Source organism: Sarcophilus harrisii, chromosome 2, assembly GCF_902635505.1.
Source record: "Sarcophilus harrisii chromosome 2, mSarHar1.11, whole genome shotgun sequence".
Taxonomy (NCBI): Eukaryota; Metazoa; Chordata; class Mammalia; order Dasyuromorphia; family Dasyuridae; genus Sarcophilus; species Sarcophilus harrisii.
In genome coordinates, this window is record NC_045427.1 from 492,129,473 (window position 1) to 492,142,381 (window position 12,909).

The following is a 12,909-nucleotide window of genomic DNA, read 5'->3' on the forward strand; positions in this document are numbered from 1 at the left end:
ATCTGTATTCTCTAAAAATCTTAGAAATGCTATACATATAGTAGGAACCTACTATATACTTGTTTAACTAATAGTCAAAATTTAAATTATTCTATTCCTGAATAGCTACAGAAACTCTTAGATCTAAAATAGTTTGCAAAAATAGGCAGTCAACTAGGAACCTTTCATTGGGTCATTCTCTTAATTCCAAGGTCCTATCCAACTCTATTGCTGAGTTCTCTTCGTAAATTAATTTCTAGTTAGAGTGGGGTCATATTAACTTATACCAATATGAAAACATACCTATATATTTATTTTTATCAGTTTCAAAGTCCTCAGAGAAGGAGAAATAAGCCTTTATATAGTACTTACTGCACTAGGCACTGTGTTAAGCCCTTTAAAAATAATAGGTAATATTTACATAGAGTATGTGCCCAGCACTATGCTCAGTGAGTAACAATTATTATCTTATTTGATCTTCAAGACAATTGTCAGAGGAAGATGCTATTATCTCCATATTTTAGTTGAGGAAACCAAAGCAGACAGAAGTAGACATGACTTGCTCAGTCATAAAGCTAGTAAGTATCTGATTCTGAACTTGACCTCAAGTCTTCCTGACTTCAGATCTAGTGTTCTATCTATGACTTATAATCCCTTTATAGTTAGAGGTAGATTTGTTCCTGGATCTTACTGCATGGATGGTATCCCATTCATTTTGCCATGCTTTCTCTAACCATCAGCATTATAATGTCTTCCCTTTCCACCTAACCTAACCTCCTAACTGCCTCAAGGCTAAAAATAACTGTGAAAGAGGCTCTTAACCTTTCTTGTGTTATAGACTCCTTCTCAGAATGTTTTTAAATATATAAAATAAAATATATCATATCACAAAAACCCCAATTATATATAGGTATCAAAATATAAAATAAAACCATACAACAATCTGATTTCACAGGCCCCCTGAATTAAGAATTCTTATTTCAAGAGATTTATATTATGAATATTGATCAAACAGAATATTCTAAGCCTATTGATCTGATCCTACAATTGGACTTACAGCACAAATCACAATTTCAGAACTGGAAGATCCAGCCCAAACCTCTAAATTTAGAAGAAAGTAAGGTCCAGAGAGAGTAGACTTGCTGCCCCTACCAACAATAACAACAACAACAATGACAACACTTATAAAGCTCAAAACACCTAAAATTTGGCTGGACTAATATCTATCCAGGTAGTCAATGATCAAAAATATTAGTTTTTACTTATCTTCCCTGGTTTGAGTGGGAGAGAATGCTTTATCTGAAATATTTGAAGACATTTATATTCAAAGATATTAATCTTTGATGCATAATTATGATGCATAATTTTTGCTTTACATCCTAAAGGACTGAGTAGCAAAAAAACAGCCCTAGAAACTGTGTGGCTAATAAAAATTATGTGAGTTGATTTAAGTATATTTATGATTGAAAATAAAGTTATTTTTAAGGTTTACTAAATATTTCTTTCCCATTTATGAGAATCAATGTATTTTTGCATGTTGTTACATCTGAATTCCTATCCTGAGAAGGTGAAAGAAACTTTTTTTCCCTAACATCTGAGGCAGAGTAAGTTGACTTGTTTAAAGTTCCACAACTACCCAATGTTAAAAGTGAATGACCCAAAACATTTAACTCCTACAGTTTAGTGCACATTTTGTAAACATTCTAGGTACTCAATGATAAATCATGCTTTCTACTTCTTGACAAATACTAGAGGTAAAGAATAAGATAAATATTTGGATGATGTAATTGTTTAGCTTTAATATATTTATTGGTTACAAAGGAGAAGATATTTAAAAAAATATTTTTGGTAGAAGAAAAATTGGGATATGACAATTATGCAAAAAAAAAAAAAAGGAACAGAATAAATAAATGAAGAATTTTTTAAAGTATAAAGATGAGGAGATACCAATAATTAACTTTGGAATTAATATGATAAATGTATTCCACATTTTAAAAAACCAAGCTACATATAATGGGGGGGTAGGAGGGGAAATCTGGGACTAGCATGACCAAAGATAACATAAGTATAGCCTTCCATTCAGATTCCACTAGAGGTCAGTACAACATTCTTTCAACAGATCTGATATTTTGAATGATAACTTCTATAATAGGGAAAAGGATTCCACAGAATTTTTACCAGTAAAATATTTATTGAAGTTAATAATAAAGGGAAATCTAGTGGAGGAAAGGGAAGTGAGAGTTGGACTTTAGGTGTAGAACAGCAGGACAGGTTTTAAGTAAGCAATCACAGGGAACCAGTGTCTAACACAGTTCATGCATATGTCTCAGTGTGGCAGAAGTAGTAGTGGGCAAAGTCAGGAGATGTCTGGATTCAAACACCAGCTCTGACATTTAGCTGTGGGATTTAGTGGAAGGATGATTTATATTTTTAAGCTTCAGTTTCCTCATCTACAACAAGGAGATAAATATTTGCCTTACTTATATTTGTGACCTACTCATATTTATTATAATAGTGGCACTGATTTTGATTCATGTGATCTTATGAATCCATCTATTTCACAGGTCTTTAGGTAATTTTATAGTGTTATATTGGCAAATATAATTTCTCATCTGATTAGAATAAATATCACTTAGCTACTTACACGATCAGATTTTTCTAGCTCAGTTGTCTTCTGGTTTCCATCACTTAAACAGTTGATGAATAGACAAGAGAAACAAGAAGATAATTTGGGAAGATTTATTAAAAAAGTATGATGTGCTATCATACAAAATACTGAAGACATAAAATGATGAATAACTGAGTATCAGTGTATTTAAGTTGGTAAATTTTCTAAAATTCCTGCACTCTTATCCATATGCACATTTTAGCTACACTATTCTGCAGAGAACAGCATGTTGGGTCAAAAAATTCCATTGCTCTGAAATTGAAATATTCACTTAAATGGCAAAAATTAATACATAAATAATTTATTATTCCTATAAAGTCAACCAAAAATGAATCATTATATTCTTAATTCTTGGAAAAATATTTTTCTGCTATCACTGTCACAAAGGAATGAAAACAACAGCAAATGTGTTAGACATAGAAAAAATAAGGAAGCTTATACAAGTTTGTGTAATGAGAAAAACATTTTGTTGTAAGGAAGAATTCCTTAACAAATAGAAATAATGGAATAGAATGGCCTACGAAGGAATGGGTTTGTCCTCATCAGAGATGTTCAAGTGAAGGTTGAATATTGTGGAAAACATTTTTGGTCAGCTAGCTATATAGGTTGGAACAGATGGGCCTTTTGAAATCTTTCCAAATCTGAAATTCTGAGTCTTAGAATTTGTGAAAGATATTAAAAGACTTTTGTAGTATTTAAACATTTTCCCCTTAATAGGTGTTGAGTTGGGGGGTAGGGTTGGGAGATGAAATGAAAATGAAAAAACTTGCCCCTCTCAGAAAGTTATTCTGATATAATCCCAAGAGAATAAGAATTTAGAATTGAAGAAACAAGAAGTTTGAGAAGGAATATTAAAAGAAGTAGTAAAATGATAGGTTTGAGATCAAGAAAACATGCGTTCAAATCCTACACACAGTAGTTGTGTGAACATGGACAGGTCATTAAACCTCTGTGAGACTTTATTATATGTAAAATGGTGGTAACACCTGTTGTATTTATCTCACAGGAAGTTTGGATGTCTTAGTGAGATAATTAATGGAGAAAGTGCTTTGTAAACTTGGAATCACAGTTTGTCAGATATTCTTATCAAGAGGATTAGAACTTTTCCATTTAGTATACTATTGTTTCAGGAGAGGAGTGATTCTAAATACTTTCAATTAATAAATATAATACCTAAGTATTTTATTTAAGAAAAGGTCAGCCTAGTTTCAGATAATCTCATTAACAGAATGCTGGCCACCAGGAAATGAATTTTTTCATCTACAGCAACTCATGAAAAATCTTCATACTAAAGCACTTAAAATTTAGGCATCTTTTCTTTATCCATAATAAGAGAAGGGAGTGGTAGTATATATGGTTTAGTTAATATTCAAAAATCATTTGTATCTTTGTCCTTATACTTGACTATGGCTAATTTTGATATTTTGAAATTTTAAACAATCAATAAACACTTATTAAACCCAGTGCTAAGTTTGAGAGCACAGAAAAAGGCAAAAACATGGTCCCTGATCTCAAGTAACTCACATTCTAATGGGAAAGATAATATATAAAGAGAACATAAAAAACACAGGGCACTTAAGAGCTACAAAATAGCGTTTTACATAGCTCCTTAAGCTTTGCAAAGCATTTTATAAATGTCTTATTTTATCCTAATAACAATCCTGAAAGAAAGGGACTATTACTATCCCCATTTTATAGATGAGAAAACTGAGGCAGACAGAGGTTAAGTGACACCTAAATCACACAGATACTAAGTTCTCTGATTTAAACATGAGTCTTCTGGATGTAGGTCCAATGGTCCTAGTTGCCTTGTAGGGGGAAGCCTGAAGTAGTTGCGGAAGAGGCAAGAAAGTTATCCTAGCAGGAAATGGTCTTTAAACAGTCTTGAAAGAAATTGGGGAGCGTAAGAGGCAGAGGGGAGAAGGAAGAACATTCCAGAAATGGAGGACAGTAAGTACATTGGAGAATATCTAGAGCAAAGTATAGAAACTGGAAAGATTGTGAAATGTGAAGAGTTTTAAGTGCCAAACAACCAACCTTTTAATTGAGTATGGAGCTAAAGGAGAGAAACTAAAAGTTTATGGAGTAAGTAGGGTAGTGACAAGATCAGACCTGCACTTTAGGGAAATCACTGTAGCAACAGAGTGTAGGATAGATTGAAGTGTGTAAAGACCTTAGGCACTGAGACCAATAAGAAAGCTAATGCTATATACTGTTGGTGGTTTTTCTTGGGGGCCAGCCTTAGTCTTAGTTGAAATAAATAATTACTTTGAAATCTCAGCCAGCTGGTAAAAGTTGCAAATGTTTATCTCTCCTTACAAATTCATCCGGTTAGTTGAGGCCCATCTCTCTGCCTGGCTCCAAGAGATCTTGCAGCTTTGTCCTTGGCTCCTACCTCTGCTTTCTTCAGCCTCCAGCTCAACTCCGTCTCATGGCTTCTCAATCTCCAGTCTGTGGCGAGTAGTCTTTTCTTCCAGAGTGTTCTGTCTCAGAGCCCTGTTGATGTTCCGGAGAAAATCCTCCCTTCCGCTCCAAGAGCTTCCTTCATTTATGTGATCTCCCAAAGGTTAACTCCGCCTTCTCGAGGCAGGGATTATAGGTTATCTCCCAGAGTGCTCTCTGGTCCTAAGGGAGGTGTGAATTCAGCTCTCATACTAGCCCTGAACTCTCACGTGAACTCCTTTGAGTACTTAGATAACTTGAGCTCTCTAAAGGTGTGAACACAAGCATTGTTCAATCAGTTCCACCTAATACCTTGTTTCAAGTTCTGGCCCAAAATCAGATCAAATCAACTCCAATGTCTTCACATTTTGTAAAAGATTCCAACACTATACTCCAGGAGAATTTTAAGGAACATGAAACAAGGTGATTGATGGCTGTGTGAATGAATTGAAAGAAATGCAGACTAGAGATATAAAGACAGAAATGACAAGATCTGGTAACTGATTAGATGTATGGGATGATTGAGAATGAAGACTCAGAGATGACAAGTTTGCCTACCTAAGTAACTGGCAAGATGGTAAATAGGGTAGCTAGGAAGAGGGGTTGGTTGGAGGGTCAGAGGAGAAAGAGCGAGTTCTGTTTTGGACATACTGAGCTTGAGATACTTATGTTTGACATCCAGTTTGAAATGTCCAAAAAGCAGTTGACTTTTGAGGGACTGCCATTCAGGACATAGGGATGTCAATAGAATTAATAATGGTAGCTTATAAGATTGTGTCAGAATACAGAGAGAGAAGAGGGCACCAGACAGAGCCTTGGGATACACTCATAGTTAATGAGTGTGATATCAACATCATAACCACAATGAAGATCCAGCAAAGGAGACTGAGAAGAATCAAACAAGTAAGAGAACCAAGAAAAAGCAGTATCCACAGGCATAGTATCTAAGAGGAGAAGGTGATAAACAATGTTTAATGATGCAGAGAGGTCAAGAAGGACAAAACATCAGTCTGAAAACATGACTCATAAGGAGCAGGAAAACTGTCTAACTTTCTGTTCTTTTCTCCTTAAGACAGTTTCATTGCTCTCATAGAGGTTAAATACCTATGAATACTGAGGATAATTTATTGCTATTTGCTAGATTTCTAATTTGGGAATGCAAATATTTTGGTTTAAAAAGCCACTTGAAGATAAAAATTAATATGATTCAAAGTTGACCGAATTTGCCTTTGTCAACTGAAAATCAGAGGAATTCAACAAGCATGCATTAAGCCCCAAGATGTTCAACTGGGAATAAAAGATAAAAATGAAATCTGGTCTCTGCTTCAAGGAGCTTACATTCTATTGAAAAGACAATTTGTGGAGAGAAAAAGAATACTAAGAAGGGGGAAGATCAGGAAAGGCTCCCCAAGATAGGTAATTCCTGAGCCGAATCTTGAGAAAAATCCAAGGATTCCAAGAGGCACAGGTGAAGAAGCACCTTCCCAGCTTAGGGGGACAGGGGTGAGGGGCTCAGATGATATCCGCTAGTACAAAATCCCTGAGGTAGAGATAGAATGCCAAGTTCAGAACAGGGAGTAGTTCAGTTTGGTTGGAATTAAGGCTTCAGGGTTCAATGTCTTGCCTGCCAAGTGCCTCTCACAGCCTACTTTATTTAGGTAGGTTCTGATCATGAGTCCCATGGCATTTTCTTGCCTATTGGGCATGTATTATCTGATCCCCTCTCTTTCCAGTTTTGCAACCTTAACTATAATATCATTCAATATTTCTTTCCAAATTACAAAACTCTGGAGTGGGCACCATTCCCCATTCATGTTTTCTCTGTCCTATTAGAATGTAAGCTCTTTGAGGGCAGGGACCATTTCTCACTTTTCTATTTTTATCTCCAATGTTTAGCACAGTGATTGACATACAATATTTAATAAATTTTTTTCATTCATTTATTAGACTATATAAAAGGAAATAATGTGAAATTTGTCTGCAATGTTAGGTCAGATAGTAAAGACTCTGATAAGCAAAGGAATTTGCATTGTATCCTATAGGTCACAAGGAGTTTCTGGTGCTTTAAGAAGATTATTTTGGCAGTTAAGTGGTAAGAAGAGACCATTCCCAAGAAGACCACTCACATGATGAGGGCCTAAAGTAGAATTATGGTTCTAGAAGTGGAGAGAAAGGGATAGATGCAAGTTATATTTTGAAGAAGAATTAACATGATTTGATAATTGAATAAATGTGTTTGTGGGGGAAGAAGGAGGTATAAGCACTTATATAGTTTCTACCATGTGCCAAGGACCATGCTAAGTCCTTCTAAAAATAATACCTTGTTTGAGCTTCACAACAACCCTGTGAAATAGTGGTACTTTATCCCCATTTTATGGTTGAAGAAACTGAGGCAAAGAGATTAAATAGTTTGCCTATTAAGTTTTTGAGGATGGATTTGAATTCAGGTCTTTCTGATTCTAGAGCCATAGATTTCTTATTGCACCAGTAGATGTTTCTAGTAGAGGTTAAAGAAAGAGGAGAGTTAAGAATTGCTCTGAGGTTGGGAACATGGGAGACTAGAAGGATGCTAATGCACTCAACAAGAATCAGGAAATTTGGAGAAAGAGTGGATTTAGAGCAAGGGATCTCAACTGGGATTCTATGAACTTGTTTTTCAAAAATATTTTCATGGTAGTACTATGTATTTTATTTTATGGATTTAAAAATAACTGCAATTCTGGAGAGATTGAGGACCAGATACATAACCTATACATCTAGGGCTAGATATGTAATCTGCATTGATCATAATAAAATCTGAATAAGATAACCAAGAGAGGGCGAGTAGAAAAGAGGAACAAAGAATTGGGAGATTGGAATTGGCTAACAACCCAGCAAAAACAACTGAGAAAGTCCTCCAAGCAGAAGAAAAGTCAAGAGAAAGTAATATAAAAACTTAGGGAGGAGAAAGCATCTAGAAGGAAGCAATTGTCAAAAGCCACAGAGATGTCAAGAAGGGATTTGCTCTTGAATCAGACTCTACTCTCTCCAATGCTCTTAGATGGTGTAGGCAGCTTCTGCTTGGTCCTGAGAAATGATGGGAAAAACTTAATCCCCTCTTCTATAGGTATTCCTGTGTTTTGGCTCAATGTCACTGGGGCACAATGTATGTACTTATTCTTCCTCTGTCCCCTTTTCTTTCCTGTGTAAGGACCTCTGACCTGAACGCAGAGAGGGTCTGTCCCTTGCTAGGACTGAAAGGCTTCGACCAAATGTTGTGGCTTCTCAGGTACTGCCTTGACCCTTTCTCCTGCTATGGCTCCAGAAATGGACTGAAAAGCACTGGGTTGCCTTGTCTCCTGTGGCAATTCAGGCATAAGCTGCTTAGATATTGGATCAGACAAAGGTTTCCCGGGCACTAACTGCTCTTTCCTTTTGTGGTAGGGGCTCAGGTTGCCTGGGCCAAGCTACTTTTGTACTTTCCCTTCAACCTAACCCAGCTTGTTTCTGCTCAGGATTCTTAGCAGTCTTTATGTGGATCCCCAAACTGGGTGGAGGAACTTATAATTGTTTCTTTTTGTTTTTCTTTATCATTGTTCATTCTGGTATATTTTTAGAGTAGGATGTATACAACCTACAAAATGCTATTTTCTGAGAATTCCCAGAGAGGTCAAGAAGTATAAGGACTTAGAAGAAATCACTGATTACTTGCGGTGTGACCTTGGACAAGTCACTTAATCCCATTCTCACCAAAATAAATAAATAAGTAAATAAGAAAGAAATCACTGACAACTTTGGAGAGAAGTGGCCCCAACATGGAGCTCTAAAGGGTTTGGGTTTTAAAACATCTTAACAATCATGATGAAAAGATCATTAAATTGGCAATGAAAAAGATAATTACAAAAAGACAAAAGCGAAGTTCAAAATTTTGATACATGGAAAGGAGATTAAATAAAACAGGATAAAGAAATGCAAAGTTAAGCCAGAAAAAGATGTTTGGGAGCAGGAAAACTTTAGAGGGAAAATAGCATTGAAAGACTTCAGAACTCTGCTCAATGTCATATCCATTTGTCATAACAAAGAACTTAAGTTGAAACATATGCATCTGTTGCCTAAAAGGAGAGAAGCAGTAGTACAGAATTGAGACATACATTTGCTAACATAGCCAATGTGTTGATTGGTTTTGCTTTATTGTATTAATTTGTTAGAGATTTTATTGGAGGAGGGTACTATCATGTTAAAAAAGAAGAGACAGCAATAAAACAGTTTTTTAAAATTCAGAATATAGTTAGTAGCAAAATAAAGATTTAGGGAATGATAAATTAGAACACAGATAGCATTAAATGGCCACCAGCAGGATATAAAGAGAAAAGTAATCAACTAAGAGAAAAACTGAGAAAGAAGTGGAATTAAATGAATAAGATATAATCATAAAACAAAATTCTATAACTGAAATAACAATTTGGACTGAATAATTATCCATTAAGGGGGACATTAAATGGAAAACATAACAATCTCAGAATGGGTCAAATGCCATTAAGAATCTTCTCCTCCCTCCAAGTCCTAAAGCAATTGTTCCAGGTCAGTCTCAAAGTAGAACCTTCCATGTAGGTTCAAGAAATCTGTCCAGGAAATCTCCAGAAACAATCCTATGAGGTTAGAGTTTTGTTCAAGCGGATTCCAGTGATGACAGGGAGTGTCACTGACCCTTCTAACACACTCCTACTTTAGTATTTTTAATGTCAGTTTGAGAGAAAATAATTCTTCTAAGAGAATACAAACAACACTTTCTCTCATAGCACTTTACGGGTTTCTGCTAGTTACTTGGGAATATAGTTTTTATTCTTCTATCTCTTGAACAATACACTTGGATTTGAAGAATGCCCTCTGTTCCAAAGCAGACTGAGAAGACATTGTCCTTTGATGAAGATAGTCAGCATTTCTATGGGGCTTTAAGGTTTACTCCAGAAATACTTTCCAAATATTTCATTTGAACCTCATAACTTTTTCACATAAGTGCTGTAAAGCACACTTGCCCCTCAATCCTTTGCTTTCTCCTAGGGCAACTATTAGTATACTGCTCTTCTTGCACAATAATGTTCCATTATCCCTATCCCAACCAACAGTCTGCAGTGATTGATAACACACTGCCAACAAACCTCCACCTCATCATTCTGCAGTGCTGCAGAGAAAGGAACACCAAGACTGTTTGCTAGTGATTCACAATCAGCTCAGCAAGTTAATTTCTTTTCCTTTAGATATAAACGAACTTTGGCAATTTGAGCACTGGCAAAATTAAACGGCCAAATGCACTAGCTAGAACTAAATATAGAGAAGTGAACTATGCAAGCTTCCCACATAGGGTTCTATCAAATCCCTTCCATCCTGACCCACCATTCCTTTGCTATTCCAGTCTTAAGCTCTCCCCACCCCCAATCACAGAGACATATATATATATATTACTTTACCAATGTCCTTCATCCTGCCTAGTAGACTCTCTGGCATTCCAGTTTTGAAACACATAAGGGCCTTTCAAATGGTAACAGTTTCTTTTCCTAACATAAGTCCTTTCCCCTTATAAGAATGAATGACTCCAAAATATTCAGAAGAAGGAGCTTTCCACATTCTCATTCAGTAGTAGTGACCATGATTTGTTTTTCTTAAAAAAAAAAAAAAAAAGTCCCCTGCTCTCTCTTTAGTGGCCCTTGCAGATAATTACTAAAATCACAGACCTAACTTCTAGCATCATAGAAATTGTTATACTCCCAGTAGGTACTCAATTAGGTAATGTTGATAATCCATAGTCATTCTTGTCACAGATGACATACTCGGGAAAACAAAAAGGCCTGAATGGTTTATGGACACTGGTAAGACTGATGACTGGTAAGTGTAGCTGCCCAAATATGCCCCGAGGACTCTCAATTCAGTACCTCTTAGTTGCTTTGGTTTTAAGGAGGACATAAAGTTCTACGATCTAATTCTATGACTTCTTAGCTCACTCTGCTTAGTTACCACCCAAGAAATTGAGCCCAAGCCTCACCTTTCAATAGCTCATCCTCTCGTGTGCTTGCCCCTTTAAAAACCCACAGCTGCTGCATTTCCACAGCTGCTGCAATGGGCAGGGAAATTTCCTGCGACACCAGACACAGGTAAATAAAGACATTTAATTCAGTGTATGGTGGGGGGCGGGGTCTTCCTCCCAGAGTTTACATAATGCAACAGAAAACAAATCCCGGAGCCCCGCAGACCTGTCAATGCAGGCGCAAAGCTGAAACCCCCCTCCTACGCCCCGCTCCAAACACAGGCAGTCTACCTCTCTTGTTCTCCTGAAGACTCACAATTAGACCAGAATATAGAACAATATAGAACTCCTGTCTCCCCCCCCGCACCCCCAACATATTACTTACCCCCTCCCCACCTACCTTTTTATAATAACCCAACCTCCCACCTCAGACTACAGTGCGAGAGACCAACGGAATTGGGAGTTTTGTTTTTTTCCTCAGGGAGAGAAGGGAACAAGACAGAAGGAAGGATCTACTACAAATCTACACCACGCCCAGTAATGCAAGGACACAAACGCTACAAGGCAGTGTGAAATAACTGCAATGTGCAGAGCTCCCCGCCCCCCCCGTTTAACCTCTCTCCTTTTCGCACAGATGCTGCTACTCTCCCTACGTCTCTCACAAAGGAGAATGGTTCAGTCCGGAGCATCCCCCGGTAGCACCTGATCCCCCATTATTAACGGGGGAGGGGAAGAGGAGGAGGGGTAAGAGGAGAAGGGGAGTGGAGTTTATATATTGAAATTAGATGAAGATCTACTTTAGATTTCGGAAAGCCCCAGGGATTCACCTAGAAGAGCCGAGGAACGCGGGGATGGAAGCGGAAAGCCTACCTGAAAAATTCTTGCTGCCTCCTTTACCGAGAGGGTTTCAATTCACCCAGTTAAGAGAACAAGGCGCCTTCTGGCAGAGCATGGCCAGCCCCGGCCTCAACCTAACTTGCTGGTAGTCCATTCTCCCTAATCCCCGCCTATTTTCCTTCAGAATAACCAATGGCGTAGCCCGAACCCGTACTCATCTAGCAGGGTAGTATGAGCGCCATCCAGGAAGTCTCTGGAGGGAAGGGAAGGTGGGGTCCTAGAAAGCCGAGGAGTCCGTAGTCGGCTGAGGCAGTGCCTGACTAAAAACAAAATGAGGTGGCACTGTCGTCACCAACCTCTGGTCCCCAGGGGTTTGAAGTCCTCAGCATCTTTTTTATCCCTGACTTTTTGGGAAACTCTGGAGTGAAAACTTAGTGATTTGCTTCTTGGAGGCCATCTTGGTTTGGACTCGTTAATAGGGGGTGGTTGAGTGTAGGGGATGTGGTTTGAAACCCTCATTGCAGCTTCTCCTTGCCCTATGTCCCACGCGGATCCCATGTGGCGTCCTTGAGAAGAAGCCTCCGATTGTGACCCCGAATCTCCCTCCCAAGCAGAGGCCAACCCCGGGTCCTTCCCACCCCCGTCCCAGCGTAGGAGAAAAGCTGGATCCCGCGTGGACAGAGCCCTCGGGAAGGGAGAGCCGCCTCACTCTGCTCCTGTCTTCCGAGAGCTGTCAGTTCCTAGGGTGCTGAATCTAGCTCAAGGCACCTTTCAAACTGCCCTCCTGGAGGGCTCAGAGGGAAAGGGTTTGACCACAAAGGAGAAGGAATCTGTATATCTCCCAAGGGGAAAGTCTAGGCCCAGCAGCCAATACAAATCCTGGGCCCAGGAAGATTTTTGTAAACAATTTTAACCTAGTCTTCCAAGGCAGGAATTTATTTGACCACTACCTTCCCACAATTACAATCAGAAATGACACATG

The 12,909-nt window shown here is 38.0% G+C and overlaps 1 protein-coding gene across 1 annotated transcript in view; it reads right to left on the reverse strand.

The window, feature by feature from the left end:
* CHD8 (chromodomain helicase DNA binding protein 8) overlaps nucleotides 1–12,139 on the reverse strand; it is a 60,800-nt gene extending 48,661 nt beyond the window's left edge. The window contains exon 1 of the mRNA XM_023499036.2: nucleotides 11,961–12,139. The gene's annotated coding sequence lies outside the window, so the exon portion shown is untranslated. The remainder of the gene's footprint in view (nucleotides 1–11,960) is intronic.
* Between the last annotated feature and the right edge of the window lie 770 nt (nucleotides 12,140–12,909).